General features: G+C 45.0%; 1 non-coding gene across 1 annotated transcript; it reads left to right on the plus strand.

Annotated features, from left to right (window-relative positions):
• Window positions 1-13238: 13238 nt before the first annotated feature.
• Trnat-ugu (transfer RNA threonine (anticodon UGU)) lies at window positions 13239-13313 on the plus strand. The gene has a single exon. It is a non-coding gene; the product is annotated as a tRNA-Thr (tRNA).
• The last annotated feature ends 2236 nt before the right edge of the window (window positions 13314-15549 follow it).

Below are 15549 nucleotides of genomic sequence, written 5' to 3' on the forward strand. Positions count from 1 at the left end.
GAAATTAAGCCGGGCTGGTGGCCGGGCGGTTCTAGGCGCTACAGACTGGAACCGCGCCACCGCTAGGTCGCAGGTTCGAATCTTGCCTCGGGCATGGGTGTGTGTGATGTCCTTAGGTTAGTTAGGTTTAAGTGGTTCTAAGTTCTAGGGGACTGATGACCTCAGCTGTTAAGTCCCATAGTGCTCAGAGCCATTTGAATCATTTTTTTGCAGAAATGAGATTCTAGATAGTGTTAAGGGCCACAACAGTAAATGAACTGCAAGTTGATTCAGTATGTAAAAAATAAATCTAACCAGAAACAGATGGTAGCAACTGCAGATAATATGTAAGATAATGGACTTCAGAAACAAATTCTAGACAGCAAACTTAGAGGCACAAGAAAGAAGGGAAGTCCATGAAAGAAATGGCTGGACCTTCTTTACCGGAACAGGAGAAATCATATAATCCATGAAAGGAGGAGAAGAAGAAGGAAATGTCCTCTCAATCTCCTTTTATTCTATGCTTGGTTTGTGTGATACACTGTGAAGGCTCCATAAAGACTTGTATACTCTTATTCTTAGTGTGAGTGCTCTTCCACAAAGTATCTGAAGACGGATAATTATTTAGGTTTTATAACACCTGGCCGACACTGTGCATAAATAAGACCATAAAACTGATGAAGCAATTTTAGTTAAAAACCTCTATTTTAATAGTACGAAAGTCGTATCTATAGAAGGAGAAAAATCCTTTTGTGCGTTATTTAATGCTTACAAAGAAAATAAAACTCTACTTATAAAGTAAAAACGATCTACGTATTACCTTCTAAATAATGTTTGGTGTGTTCGCATGTATATATCTTCTCGAGCATATAAAACTCTGTTTTGAATTGTTTGGACCACACGTTTCCAATTGTTTCATTTCTCAGTATTTAACCAAACAAGCTTTACGAAGAATATCAGTTACGAAGTGTACTTTGAACTTATCGTAGTTGTTCCTTAATTATTTACTTCCTCTTCTAGGATTACGTTACTAGTCTGTTCTGACCTCAGTTTTCCTGCCATGTCTTCATGGGTCGAGTAACATCTGCTCTTCCATCAGAATTACAGACCTATATCGCTAGCGTCGATTTTCAGTAGGATTTTGCAATGCGAACTGTGTTCGAACATTATGGATTACCTCGAAGAGAACCACTTATTGGCAAAAAGCCAACAGAAAATCTTGTTTTCGTGATGCTCAGTGGGCTGTTTATTCTCACGAAGTAATGAGTGCTATCGACAGGGGATGTCAAATTGATTCCATATTTTTAGATTTCCAGAAGGCCTTTAACACCGTCTCTCACAAGCGACTTCTAATAAAATTGCGTGCCTATGGCGTTTCGTCTTAGTTGTGCGCCTGGATTCGGGGTTTCCAGACAAAAAGGTCACATTTCGTAGTAACTGACGGAAAGCCATAGAGTAAAACAGAATTAATATATGGCGCTCGCCAAGGAAGTGTTATAGGCTCTCTGCTGTTCCTGATCTACATAATCGATTTAGGAGGCAATCTCAGTAGCCCTCTTAAATTGTTTGCGGATGATGCTGTCATTTGCCATCTCATAAAGTCACCAGATGGTCAACACAAATTGCAGAACAATTTAGATGAGATGTTGCGAAAAGTAGCAGTTGACTCCAAATAATGAAAGTGGGAAGTTCTCCAGATGAGCACTAAAAGGAATCCGCTAAATTTCGGTTGAGTATGAAACACATAAATCTATAGACTGTAAATTCAACTAAATTCTTGGAGATTACAATTTGAATAACTTAAATTGGAATAATCACAAAGATAACGTTGTGGAGAAAGCAAACCAAAGACAGCGATGTATTGGAGGAACACTTAGGAAATGCAACAGACCTACTAAAGAGACTGCTTTCACTACTCCTGTTCGTCCTCTTCTGGAGTAATGCAGAGCAGTGTGGGACCCTTATCAAATAAGACTGACGGGGCGCATTGAAAAGGTTCAAAGAACGGCAGCTTGTTTTGTATTACCGCGAAATAGGTGAGAGAGTGCCGCGGGTATGATAGACGAATTGGGATGGCAATCATTGAAGCAAAGGCGGTTTCCGTTGCGGCAGGATCTTGTCATGAAAATTCAATCACCAACTTTGGTCCTCGGAGTGTGAAAATATTTTGTTGGTCCCCACCTACATAGGGAAAAAATGATAATCATATTAAAATAAGAGAAATCAGAGCTCGGGCGGAAAGAATTAAGTGTTCGTTTTTTCGGCGTGCTGTTCGAAAGTGGAACGGTAGAAAAATAGCTTGAAGATGCTTCCATGAACCCTCTGCCGGGCACTTAATAGTGAATTGCAGAGTAGTCATGTAGATGAAGATGTAGATGATATCTAAAGGCAAGCTTCGGAATTCTCCATTCTAAACGTTTGGTTTTCCTTATTTCTCTAGTTTTCGGAAATTCTGTCATTCATCAAGAATGTATTTAATTGCTGCCTTATCTCTCTGATGTGCTTGTTGTCTTTTAGGGAGTATCCTTTAACTTATCTGAGGAATCGCATTTCAAATGCTGCATTTTGTTTCAATAATTTCTTTTATTCGTCCACTAATGGCTTCCATATATCAATGTTGGCACGCCGTGGTCATAAAATTTGAATCTCTTCTTTCATCTTAACCTTTAGTGTCTGCCGAATTGTTTCACACATATATCGATATCGTGGAAGCTTTTTCGACAGTCAATGGGGATACTGCACAATTGCTGTACCGTCCACTAAAAAGAAGCCACCAGCTGATAAATCAAAAACTTATTTGACGCCTTTCGGGTGCAACCTGCGCTCAGATTGCCATGAATATTTTGGTGATAGTATATAACAAAAAAAACTGTCATGAACATCTTGGTGACGCGGTGTATAAAGACAGTATGTAACAAAAAAAGCCATTACGGCAGCTTTATTTGTTACATACTGTCAATATATATCTCATCACCAAGATATTTATGATAATTTGAGGATGGGTTCAAAATGGCTCTGAGCACTATGCGACTTAACTTCTGAGGTCATCAGTCGCCTAGAACTTAGAACTAATTAAAGCTAACTAACCTAAGGACATCACACACATCCATACCCGAGGCAGGATTCGAACCTGCGACCGTAGCGGTCGCTCGATTCCAGACTGTAGCGTCTAGAACCGCACGGCCACTCCGGCCGGTGTTGAGGATGGGTTCTACCCGAAACGAGTCAAATAAAGTCATTGGTTTTACGTGATGGCTTCTTATTCAGTGACCAATACAGAACTCATGCATTATTCCTACTGATTTGCAATATGGTGGCATTCCTCCTGCGTGACTTTATGTCACAGTCACAGACTTTCTGATCACTTCGCCATCTTCTTTAAAAGATAAATCACTCCCACCTGAAGCTTGAAACTTTGGTTGATCGTCAATTAATTATCATACTCTCATTGGTTATTTTCCTTGACACGTCATTATTTTTCTTTTTGTCCCAGATATCCGAAAAGTATAACTTTCACAATTGATAATTAGCATATGTAATGAGTTCTGAAATTAATCTTCGTCATCCCGCAGGACCAATTCATCATCTGCAAAGAGCATATTACTTATATAGATGCTTATTCAATTTTATTCTACTGCGTACATATCCCTTCCAGTCCCTAATTATTTCATCTATGTATACAGGGTGGTCAGATACGGTCTGAAAAGTTTATACGGGTGTTCCATGTCAGGGTGTGCTGAGAAATTGTTAAAAAAATTCGATGCGTTGCGCATTTCCGAGTTAATTAGCCAATTGGAGTTAGTGAATCAGGCCGTTGCGGCCGCAGGTTCAAGCAGACCTCAGAGGCGATGTCACCAGACGTGTGTTCTTCGTTTGGTTTGCTTAAACAAACAATAGGGCGATACAAAATCGAACCTAAGCTAAAGGCCGAGTAGTCTCATACGCTGTCATCTAAGCTTTGAGAACAACCGACACCAATTGCAGCTGGTAGCCGGCTTGAACTTGCGCGAGCAACGGCCTGACAGGCTAACTCCAATGCTAATTAATTCGGAAATGGCGCAGCGTATCGAAATTTTTCTTAACAGTTTTTCTCAGTACAGACTACCCTGCAACACTCTTACAAGCTTTTCAGACTGTTTCTGACTACCCTGTATACTGAAGAGCATTGGGCAGATGCTGCACCCTCGCCGTACTCCTAGATTAATCAGAATTCCTTCCTTTAACAATTTTTATCTTTGCTTACATACGTAAGGTGTTTTCTCTTCTCCATTATCTGTTTTAAGCTGAATATACATCGAAGCACCAAAGAAACTGGTATAGGCACCAGTATTCAAATACGGAGATATGTAAAGCGGCAAAATACGGCACTGTGGTCGGCAAACCCTATATAAGACAAGTGTCTGGCGCAGTTAGATCGGTTACTGCTGCTACAATGGCAAGTTATCATGATTTAATTGAATTTGGACGTGGTGCTATAGCCGGCACACGAGCGATGGGACCAGCGTCTCAGAGACAGAGATGAAGTGGGGTTTTCCCGTATGACCATTTCACGAGTGTACCGTGAATATCAGGAATCCGGTAAAACATCAAATCTCCGACATCGCTGCGGCCGGAAAAAAGATCGTGCAAGAATGGGATCAACGTCTCAAGAGTATCGATCAGCGTGACAGAAGTGCAACCCTTCCCAAAGTTGCTGCAGGTTTCAATGCTGGACCATCAACAAGTATCAGAGTGCGACCCGTTCAACGAAACATTATCGAGATGGGCATTCGGGGCCCACTCGCGTACCCTCGATGACTGCACGACACAAAGCTCCACGCCTCCCCTGGGCCAACATTGGACTGTTAATGACTGGAAACATGTTGCCAGGTCGGACAGGTATTGATTCAAATTGTAGCGAGCGGATGGACGTGTACGGGTAGGGAGACGACCTCATGAACCCATGGACACTGCATGCCAGCAGGGGACTTTTCAACCTGGTAGGGGCTCTGTAATGTTGTGGGGCGTGTGCACTTGGAGTGATACGTCTAGAAAAGACTCTGACAGGCGACAAGTACGTAGACATCCTGTCTGATCATCTGCATTCATTCGTGTCGATTGTGCATTCCGACGTACGTGGGCAGTTCCAGCAAGACAATACGACACCCAACACGTCCATAATTGCTACAGAGTGGCTCCAGGAACACACTTCTGAGTTTAAACACTCCCCAGACATGGACATTATCGAGCATATCTGAAATGCCTTGCAACGTGTTGTTCAGAATAGATCTCTACCCTCTTGTACTCTTCCGGATTTATGGACAGCCCTGTCAGTTCCCTCCAGCACTACTTCAGCCATTAGTCGAGTCCATGCCACGTCGTGTTGCGGCACTTCTGCGTGCTCGCGGGGGCCCGACACGATATTAGCAGAGGTACCAGTTTCTTTGGCTCTTCACCGTATTGGCCACGCAAGGTCTCCATTTTCTGAATTCAAATTGTTCTTCCAGGAAATAAAGTGTTTATTATTTAACCACATAATTTGTGACCAACATTTAGTGGAATTGTTCCATGGTAGTTATTACAAGACCTTCTGTGACTTTTCTTGAAAAATGGGATACTAGCTCCTGAATTCTGGTAAACTGTATTTTGACATTTTGTATTACGAATGGTATCTGATAACCTAACCTCACCGTTCGGTTCTGAGTGAAGCGGAATGGCGCGATGAGGTTCCGTCTAGTCTGGATATGTCATCTTTTCGTCCCCGATGCCGATGGCGTCTAGTGTGAATCAGCCTGTAGCCGCTGCCCGGTGGCTAGTGCTCTCATATGCCATTCAACAGACTCGTAAAAATTTGCGCCTAGTTTTCTCCAAATTAATGCATATTTGCATTATACTAGAATAGCATCCGTTACGTATAAGCATGTACCACAAACATGCGACAGAGATCCAAATAGGTAACCCGTTGGATGTACGCTATGTGATCAAAGCGGGATTGACAACCAGATGTCACCAGAGGCAGACCCGACAACATAAAATAATCTGTGAGAAGAAACGGGTACGTGTGTGACATACGAAATTTTGGGTTGGTCCGGGGAGTGTGGTGGGATAGCCAAAATGTTTTGGTTCAAATGGCTGTGAGCACTATGGGACTTAACAGCTGAGGTCATCAGTCTCCTAGAACTTGGAACTACTTAAACCTAACTAACCTAGGGACATCACACACATCCATACTCGAGGCAGGATTCGAACCTGCGACCGTAGCGGTCGCGCGGTTCCAGGCTGAAGCCCCTAGAACCGCTCGGTCACTGCGGCCGGCCAAACTGTTTTGGCTACCGATCGCGATAAGCGGAAAATCCGGATACGAGTCCCAGCCCGGAACAAATTTTCACGTATCGCTTTAGATGGTACGTCAACACCGATGGGCCAAAACATCATCACCACTTCTTTAATAGCGTGTTGTTCCACTTTCCAAACACAGTATAACAGAGATTCTGCTTGGCCTGGATTCGGAAAGTCCTTGGCAGTATTTCAGAAGTGTGTGGTAGCAGACGTCTACGCACAGGTCAAACATTTCCCGCAAATTGTGGGATGGTGGTTTACGAGCACACTGCTGGCGCCCGACATGAGTTGCAATGGGTACAGATCAGGCACATTTGCTAGCCATGACATCAATGTGAGTTCACTATAATGCCCTTCAAACCACTGTAGCACGAGTGTGACCTTGCAACGGGGACAGCCATCCTGCTGTAAGATCTCATCGTCGTAGGGGGAGACGATGCAGGTGGTCCGCAATAATGTTCACACAGTTCACTACTGTCGAGATGTCTTCGATTAGCACCACAGATCCAATGGAAGCCCAATCCAATGTACCCCTCAGCGGCCAGTGTCTGTACATGTTTCGTCCAGCCATTCGCCTGAACAACGGCGTGTAAGGACCCACCTATCTACCTGGTGTACCAATAAATGCGATTCATTCGACAGGCGAAACGTTTCTATTGATCTACGGTGAAAACTCAGTGATCGCGTGCCCCCTGTAGTCTAACTGACGATGTCGCTGGGTCAGCTCAGGAGCACGTAGAGATCGTGCGACGGGGAGCTCCATGTTCAACTGTGGCCTGTGAACGGTGTGCTCCGAAACACTCGCGCCTGCACCAGCATTGTACTCTGCCGTCAGATCTACCACAGATCGCTGCCTATCCTGGGTTACTCAGCGGGGGACCCTCTGACCTGTACGTTTTGTGATGAGACACGGTCGTCCAGTGCTAAACGGCCTACTGGTTATTTCACCATCCTTCAACCACTTTCCATAGGTGGTCACGACAGTAGTACGCCAAAAGGCGTTGCCGTTTCCAAGATTCTCGTTTCCAGCCGCAGCGCCACAACGAAGTGCCCTTAGTCAAAACCGCTTAGATCAGTCGTTTTCCGCATTTTGAGCCCTTATCTTCACTTTTGACTGCCCATTCGTCTCTGTTCCGGTTACATTCTTTCCTTACTGCGTAACGTGCCCGCAACACCTGCAGGAGCCATTCAACCTCGAGATGGGCAGTGGTCATTATCTTTTGGATCATCAGTGTATACCTATTACAGGTAAGTTGAATTTCAAGAATAAACTTCTGTATAAAAGGAGGCTAGGAGTCTTGTGATTTCAGCAGGGAAGCAGTAACAGCGGTATGAGTAGGCCAGGCGTGTTTAGTGACTTCGAACGTGGACTGGTCATTGGACGCCTGATCAGTAACAGAGCCATCAGGGACGTTTCAACCGTACTAAAGCTGTCCTAGACGACTGTTAGTGTTGTGAATATGAAGTGGAAACGCGAACTCATGTGCTGATGGACAGTGACCTTTGAGCATTGTAGACGGTGGTTATAAAAAAAAAGAAAAAAGTCGCACGAAATCGGCGGAAGGAATCACTGTTCAGTTCGAAAGTGCTACCAGCAGTCCATTTACTTCAATGACTGTACGTTGGAAGTTGAAAAGAATGGAAAACAATGGTCGGGCAGTTCCTCATGAGCCACATACTTCTTTAGTCAGCGCTTGAGGAGGTGTAAAGAGCGATGTCATTGGGCAGCGGATGGCTGAAAACGATTGATGGAATCACGCTGTACCCTGTGGCAATACGATGGAAGCGTTTGGGTTTGGTGACTGCTTGGAGAACTTTACTTTCCACAATGTGCAGTGCCAAAGGTGAAGTACTGAAGAGCTGTTGTTACGGTGTTGGTGGTTTTTGTGGTTAGGCCCCTTACATCGCTTAAGAAAACGATAAATGTTGAAGACTGTTAACATACATTACAGTGTTCTGTACTGTGTACAGTAGGGGAACAGTTTGGAGTCGACGATATGTGGGGAAATTGTTTTTAGAGAATAAAATTCCTGAAATGGATTGGCCTGACCAGATTCCCGACCTGAGCCCAATGGAACATCTTTTGGATACTTCTTTATTTATCATTTGGTCATTTATTTATTTATTGACGTTACAGAGTGATCCAGTGTTTTTTGCTACTAAAAACTGGGATAGGTTAGTCGTAGAAGACCCCAGCGTCCAACACCACTACTGTTTCTGGTTTCGACTCTTCAGGAAGAATAGGCTAGCATTCCTCCGCATACACTCGGGCGCACTATTGAAAGTGTCCGCAGCAGAGTTCGAACAGTCATAAAGGCGAAAGCTGAAAAACCCCATATTTACGTTCGGATACATTTGATAAGCTAGTGTATGCTTCCCTTGTGAGATATGTGGCTTAGTTTAAGATTTTATTGTTTTTGATTAGACAGCGACCTTCTTTGAGGAACATAAGAGCGCACGGATGTGGTCTTTGTGTGTGTGTGTGTGTAAGGTGTGCGTGGCTGGTCGCCTGTTTGCAAGCTTCGTCATCGACAGTGGCAAACTCCGCGGCAGGTGATGGTAGCGCGGGATACAAATCGTCGACTCGCTCGCCAGACCGGTCAACAAATACGACAGGCGGGTATTAGACGGCCACTTCCCTAGCGGCGAGTCTGCACCGTTGCTGCCCGCAGGCGTAGCGGCTTCCGGCCGGCCGCGGGAGACGGCCGGGCTGTGTCTTCTGCCGCCGGAGCCGGTCGGCGAAGACCTGTCCGACAGCTCGTGTGTGGCGCAGAGTGGCGAGGGGAGCGGGGGGAAAAAAAATGAAGACAACGGGCGGGGACGGCGCAAGAAAAAGAAACTGTTATTGTTGCTGCTCTTCTGCCCGGAGCACTAGGTACAATGTCTGCGGAAGGGTGAGACGGGCGCCGGAGGGGGTGGGGGATTTGGAGGAGCGCCTCGATTGTTCTGCAGCGGTTGCGGAGATTCCAGAGCGCGATACGAATACCGGAACGACACACTACAGGCTCGGCGACAGCGGCGGACGTAAGCAGAAGCACCGGGAGAATCTTGCAAAGGGACGACGGCGAGGGGAGTGCGGGGTGAGAAGGGATCAGTTGTCGGCAGGAAAGAATTAGCGCGCAACGGCAAAAACGCAGGGGCACGGGCCGTTGTTCCTAGATGCTCGTCCAGATAACGCGAGCGACACCGCGCGCTACGGTTGGGGGACGGGAGGTGGTAAGTTTGTAAGAGGTAGCGAGGTACAAATGAAGTGGAGTGGATGCATATCAATAAAACATCAACACGGCACGCAGAACCGTCCTCTGGCCGCCGTGAAATACGCCTGTCAGCGCCGCCACGGGGGCGAGTCAAGGAGGGTGCGCACCCCTCGCCGTTTGTACCTGCACCAGCCCCCCCTCTCCCCCTCCCCCTCCCCCTCCCTCTCTCTTCCACCCCTCGCCGCTCGCTCTCGAGTGCGGCGCGTCTTTTCCCCGGCGCGACTCGCATGAATTTGATTCAGGCGGCTGTCCTTACCGCCTGAAAGGGAGATTCATTTGCGGCCGCGGCGGTCGGCTGCGCTCTCGAGCGGAACGTATAAATCTGTCGCCCGTTCTGGCCTGGCCCCGCACTTAACGTCTTAATGCGGGGCTCGCCTCGCGGGCTGCTTTGTGCCGCGCCGCACCGCACCGCACAGCACAGCTACTTGCGCACACCGGGCCGCGCCTCTCCACTCGCCCTCTGCTTGCGTGTCTGTCCTCTGCACCACTCGACTCGGAGCAAAATTCTGCGACAAGCGTTCCTTTAAATCTACCACAACAGTTTTACGTCTACACCTTCATACATACTCCGCAATCCAGCATATGGTGCGTGGCGGAGAGTACCTCGTACCACAATTATCATCTTCTCTCCCTGTTCCACTCCCTGTTGTGTACATAGTTCAGCGTAGTCAGCGCGTACACAACTTTCCTACTAGAGCGCGCCCCGCTAAGCACAACAGCGCAGGCGCAGCGCTCGTCCGTCTCCGCACTACGAGATGGCGCTGCCTTAGAGACGGACCAAATTCTGCGTCCGCCGATCCGCTTATTAATATGTAACGCAGCCAATGAGATTGCTGCTAACGTAGAACCTTTTCTCCTCGCGGATCACACTCGCACAGTGATACCTGAACGCGCGAGGTATTATAACTAGTGTACAGACCTCCGATTAGTCAGTCTGCATTAGTCTGCATTTGTCTGCATTAGTCTGTACCAGTCTATAGTCAAGTTTCAGTCTGCGCCTAATAAGATTACCATATTCCTGTACATAGCCATGAAGATAAATGAATACACACTTTGTCAGGTATCAGAGATATGTGAGAATAAGATTAACATACCAAGACCAAAGGAACTTCGGACTCGCAATTGTAAACAGCAACCACAATCAAGTAATGTAATGTCTATGCTTTTTATTATTTTAATAAATATGTGTGAAAATTAATCAAGTTCTGTTTAAAGTTGGTCAACGTCAATCTGCTACTCTAAGTGTGTAAGTGGCATTTCTAACGTCTGACCTAATGGCAGATGATACACACGCCACAAAAGACCACGAGACATATTGCTGACACTCGCCTACTTCGCTAGAGCGACATGTCAAATAATCTGATGGTGTGTACCGAAGGTCTTACAGTACGCACACCACACTCCCAAACAGAACAAGGGAAAAATGACTACCTATATGCCTCTACACGAGCCCTAATCTCTCTTATCTTATCTTTGTGGTCTTTCCGCGAAATATAAGTTGGCAGCAGTAATATTGTACTGCAGTCAGCCTCAATTGCTGGTTCTCTAAATTTCCCCAGTAGCTATTCACGAAAAGAACGCCTCCTTTCCTCTAGAGCCTCACACCCGAGTTCCTGAAGCATTTCCGTAACACTCATGTGATGATCAAACCTACCAGTAACAAATCTAGCAGCCGGCCTCTGAATTGCTTCTATGACCTCCCGCAATCCGACCTGATAGGGATCCCAAACGCACGAGCAGTACTCAAGAATAGGTCGTATTAGTGTTTTATAAGCGGTCTCATTTACAGATGAACCACATCCTCCCTAAATTCTACCAATGAATCGAAGACGACTATCCACCTTCCCCACAACTGCCATTACATGCTTGTCCCACTTCATATCGCTCTGCAATGTTACGCCCAAATATTTAATCGACGTGATTGTGTCAAGCGCTACACTACTAATGGAGTATTCAAACATTACGGGATTCTTTTTCCTATTCATCTGCATTAATTTGCATTTATCTATATATTTAGAGTTTTAGTTCGTAAACTGTTCATTCAGAAGACTGGTTTGACGCTGCTCAATCCTGTGCAAGACTCTTCTTCTCCAAATAACTACTGCAACCTACATCCTTCAAGGTCTGCTTACTGTATTCAAAATGGTTCAAATGCGACTTAACTTCTGAGGTCATCAGTCGCCTAGAACTTAGAGCTAATTAAACCTAACTAACTTAAGGACATCACACACATCCATGCCCGAGGCAGGATTCGAACCTGCGACCGTAGCGGACGCTCGGTTCCAGACTGTAGCGCCTAGAACCGCACGGCCACTCCGGCCGGCGCTTACTGTATTCATCTCTTGGCCTCAATCTACGGCTTTTACCGCCCATACTTCCCTCATGCTTAATTGGTGGTCTCTTGATGTCTCAGAATGTTTTCCATCAACCGGTTCCTTCTCATCAATTTGTGCCACAAATTTTTTTTCTCATCAATTCTTTTCGTGGTTAGCACACCGGACTCGCATTCGGGAGGACGACGGTTAAATCCCGCGTCCGGCCATCCTTATTTACGTTTTCCGTGATTTCCCTATATCGCTCCAGGCTGGGATGGTTCCTCTGAAAGGGCACGGCCGACTTTCTTCCCCGTCCTACCCTAATCCGATGAGACCGATGACCACGCTGTTTGGTCTCTTCCCCCAAACAACCCAACCCAACTCTATTCAGTACCTCCTCGTTAGTTACGTGATTTACCCAAGTAATCTTCAGCATTCTTCTGTGGCACCAAATTACAAAAGCTTCTATTCTCTTCTTTCCGAAACTGTTTATCGTCAATGTTTCACTTCCATACATGGCTACACTCCAGACAAACACCTTCAAAAAAGAATTCGTAACACTTAAGTTCATAATCGATGTTAACAAATTTCTCTTCGTTTTTCTTACCCCTGCTACTCTACATTTTATATCCTCTCTGTTCGGCCACCATCACTTATTTTGCTACCCAAATAGCAAAACTCAACTACAACTTTAAGTGTCTTATTTCCTAATCTAATTCCTTCAGCATCATCAGTTTTAATTCCACTCCACATTACCCTTGTTTTGCTTTCTTTGATGTTCATCTTATGTCCTCCTTTCAGGACACTGTCGATTCCGTTCAATTGCTCTTCTAAGTCCTTTGCTGTTTCTGACAGATTTATGTCATCGGTAAACCTCAAATTTTTCAATTCTTCTCCCTAAGCATTAATTCCTGCTCCAAATTTTTCTTTGGTTTCCTTTTCTGCTTGAATAAGATTGGGGATAGGCTACAATTCTGTCTCACTCCCTTCTCAACCACTGCTTCCCTTTTGTGCCCCTCGGCTTCGCTCGCTGTATTTTACCCCTGCCATGCCATCACCTATTTACTGAGTTGTCTGCATCTGTCATGTTCTAGGCGCTTCAGTCCGGACCCGCGCTGCTGCTACGGCCGCAGGTTCGAGTCCTGCCTCGGACATAGATGTGTGTGATGTCCTTAGGTTTAAATAGTTTTAAGTCTAGGGGACTGATGACCTCAGATGTTAAATCCTATAGTGCTTAGAGCCATTTGAACAATTTTGAGGATCTGTCATTTCGTCTCTTCCTTGGTCATCCATCCTTTTCCTTCCAGTATGCTCTCTTCAGATTCCTTTGGGAGATACAATTATTGTGTTTTATTTTTTATAACTTTTAGGCTCAGATGGCTCAGATGGATAGAGCGTCTGCCATGTAAGCAGGAGATCCCGGGTTCGAGTCCCGGTCGAGGCACACATTTTCAACATGTCCCCAATGAAGTACATCAACGCCTGTTTGCAGCTAGGGTGTCCATTTACTTATCAATTCATTTCTAGCAAAGCTGCATGGTCTTCCACGGTAACTGTTCCTTCGGGAGCACATACTACCGTCACATATAGTTAAATAATGATTATGTCTTAATGCACACGCTGAAAGCGAGGACGTCTTTCTTTCCAGTTTTCTTCCTGTTTACCGTTAGTAGATCGTTTCTTCGCAGATTTTATAGATTCTTTAATCTACTTCTACATACACACTCCGGAAGCCACCACACGGGTCACTGCGAAGAGTGCCTCGTACCAGCACTAGTCATTCCCTTCCCTGTTCTTCTCGCAAATGGAGAGCGGGGAAAACGAATGTCTACACCCCTCCGTGTGAACCCTGATTACTCTTATCTTGTCTTTGCTGACCTTGCGCGAAATGTACGTTGGCGACAGTTCATTCTGCTGTACACTTGAAAACGCCACTTCTCTAAATTTTATCTGAAGTGTTTCGAGAGAAGAATGTCGTCTTCCTCCCATGGATTCCCTTTTGAGTTCACACAGCATCTGTGTAACACTCGTTTATCGATAGAACTTATCGGTAACAAATTTACCGACTCGCCTCTCTATCGCCTTGATGTCTTCCTTTAATAAGACTTGGTGGGGATCGCAAACGCTCGAGCAGTATTAATTGAATTTTCTCATTTTGAAAAATCAGAAGTAGTGATTTCTTTTACCTCGTAAAAAATTTATAAAGCCAAGATCACATAAATATTTCTTTATTTACAACAACCCGTTTCAACAGACTTTGCTGTCATATTCAGCTACTAAAAAATTGTTTTTCTTGTAAAACGTGTTCTTTTTGAGTTGGAACCACATGTCGGGCTGTCACGCTATTGGATAAAATGTAGAGTATTGTGCAAAGGTTTGTCATAAATAAAACATTTACAGTCAAAACGTATCTTGTGCACAGCGCCATGTACGTATATGAGGCGCTCACAGCCGATTATTACATCATAAAAATCACAGTACACAATAAAATGCGCCGGAGCACATCTGTTGAATTGATTGGACATGTTCTAATCATTGAAGATCCACCTTAGACGGCGTAAATGGTATAATTGTAGTACTCAAGAATGAGTTAGACTAGTGTTCCAGACGTGGTCTCATTTATAGATGAGCTGCATTCCTAGAATTCTCCCAATAAATTGAAATGGACCATTCGTCTTCATTACTACCGAACTTTCCTGCTCGTTCCATTTCATATCGCTTTTCGCCGTTCCAACTAGATACCTAATCCACGTGACTGCGTCAAGCAACACAGCACTATTACTGTATTTGAGCATCACAGTGTTATCCTTCCTACACGTACGTATTAGCTTATGTTTTTCTACACTTAGAATAAGCTACCACTCACCACATAAAACACAAATTCTTTCAAAGTCATTCTGTAACCTCCTACATTCATTCGACGACGGGATTCCCGTACACTACAGCGTCTCCAGCAAACGGCCGCAGCTGTTACATCGTTTATGTATACAGAGAATAAGAGTGGTTCTACTACACTTCCCAATGGCGCTCTTGACGATATCCTCGTTTCTGGCGAAAACTCTCCGTCCAGGACAACGTATTGAGATCTATTACTTCGAGCCACCAACAGATCTGGGAACCTATTCCGTATGCTTGGCCCTCCGTTAAGTCTGCAGTGGGGAACTACGTCAAACAATTTTCGGAAACATAGTGATATGGAACCTGGCTGTTTCCCTTCATTCATGATTCGCAACATATCGTGGGAAAACAGCAAGTGAATTTTGTACGAGGAACGCTTCCTAAATTCGTACCGATACATGGACAGAAGCTTTTCTGTCGCAAGGAAAGTTATTATATTCAAACTTAGGTTACCTTCAAGAATTGTGCAGCAAAACCGATGTTAAGGATACGAGTCTGTAATTTTGTGGGTCCGTTCTTTTATCCTTCTTATATACATGAGTCGCCTATGCTTTTTTCAAGTCGCTTGGCTGTTTGCGTTGGGCGAGAGGTTCGCGATAAATGTCAACTAGGTAAGGGGAAAATTCCGAAGAGTACTCTCTGTAAAACCGAACTAAAATTCCATCCGTATCAGGCGATTTATTTCCCTTCAACTCTATCAGCCGCTTCTCAAAGCGAGGGATTCCAATTTCCACGTTTTAGTTATGTTTCAATGTGTCATTTCATCTCTTCCGTTGGACCTC

Source organism: Schistocerca serialis, chromosome 8 (assembly GCF_023864345.2).
Source record: "Schistocerca serialis cubense isolate TAMUIC-IGC-003099 chromosome 8, iqSchSeri2.2, whole genome shotgun sequence".
In the NCBI taxonomy this organism is placed as follows: Eukaryota; Metazoa; Arthropoda; class Insecta; order Orthoptera; family Acrididae; genus Schistocerca; species Schistocerca serialis.